This window comes from Bison bison, unplaced genomic scaffold (assembly GCF_000754665.1).
Source record: "Bison bison bison isolate TAMUID 2011002044 unplaced genomic scaffold, Bison_UMD1.0 scf7180017864053, whole genome shotgun sequence".
NCBI lineage: Eukaryota > Metazoa > Chordata > Mammalia > Artiodactyla > Bovidae > Bison > Bison bison.
In genome coordinates, this window is record NW_011494625.1 from 5,065,773 (window position 1) to 5,067,035 (window position 1,263).

General features: G+C 43.9%; 1 long non-coding RNA gene across 1 annotated transcript in view; it reads right to left on the bottom strand.

The window, feature by feature from the left end:
• Positions 1-1,263, bottom strand: part of LOC104985624 — a 134,191-nt gene that overhangs the window by 88,398 nt on the left and 44,530 nt on the right. The gene's annotated exons all lie outside the window — the stretch shown is intronic.

Consider the following 1,263-nt stretch of genomic DNA (forward strand, 5'->3'; position numbering starts at 1 on the left):
GGTAGGTCAGGTGGTCTGGTATTCCCATCTCTTTTAGAATTTTCCACAGTTTGTTGTGATCCACACACTCAAAGGCTTTGGCATAGTCAATAAAGCAGAAGCAGATATTTTTCTGGAACTCTCTTGCTTTTTCAATGATCCAACAAATGTTGGCAATTGGATCTCTGGTTCCTCTGCCTTTTCTAAATCCAGCTTGAACATCTGGAAGTTTATGGTTCACATACTGTTGAAGCCTGGCTTGGAGAATTTTGAGCATTACTTTACTAGCATGTGAGATGAGTGCAATTGTGCAGTAGTTTGACCATTCTTTGGCATTGCCTTCCTTTGGGATCGGAATGAAAACTGACCTTTTCCAGGCCTGTGTTCACTGCTGCTCATCAAACTGTATTGTTGTGATTTCTGCTGGTTCCCCAAGCCAGTGAGTGCCTCCTTCTTAACACAGATCTGCTTTCGGGTCTGAGTTGTAGGGACTGTAGTCTATGTAATCCATTGAAAAGCCAGCTTACTGTATAAGCTTTCCTTGATGAAATATTGTGTACTCAACTTTCAAGACCTCTAGAGATGGAAGTCACCAGCCTCATTGGTAAACTATATCTACCCATGTTTCTTGAGATGGGGAAAGACTGAAAACGAAATCAAACCAAACACAAATCCTCTCTTCTTAAATATCCTATAGGCTCACACTGGATCAGCAGGTAGCATAGACTCTGGTCATTCCCAAGGGGCACAACGGAGATTGAACAGAAATAGCAAGTCCATCAAAATTATTGCAGGGACTGGCAACTGCGATATAAGCATAGCAAAAATGATGAGAATTCTTCTGCCTAGAAAGATGCAACAGAGAAATACAGGAGAGAAGACAGAATTTTGAACTTTTTCACAAATCACTAGTTTGTCTGAACATGACACAGGTGAGGAAGTGCCCAGGGGAAGGTAGGTAAATTTAGCACATTGTAAAGAACTATTTCTGTCTCAGTCCATCGAGGTTCAGGTCAGTTCAGTTCAGTTGCTCAGTCATGTCCGACTCTTTGCGACCCCATGAATCACAGCACGCCAGGCCTCCCTGTCCATCACCAACTCCCGGAGTTCACTCAGACTCACATCCATCGAGTCGGTGATGCCATCCAGCCATCTCATCCTCTGTAGTCCCCTTCTCCTACTGCCCCCAATCCCTCCCAGCATCAGAGTCTTTTCCAATGAGTCAACTCTTCACGTGAGGTGGCCAAAGTACTGGAGTTTCAGCTTCAGCATCATTGCCTCAAA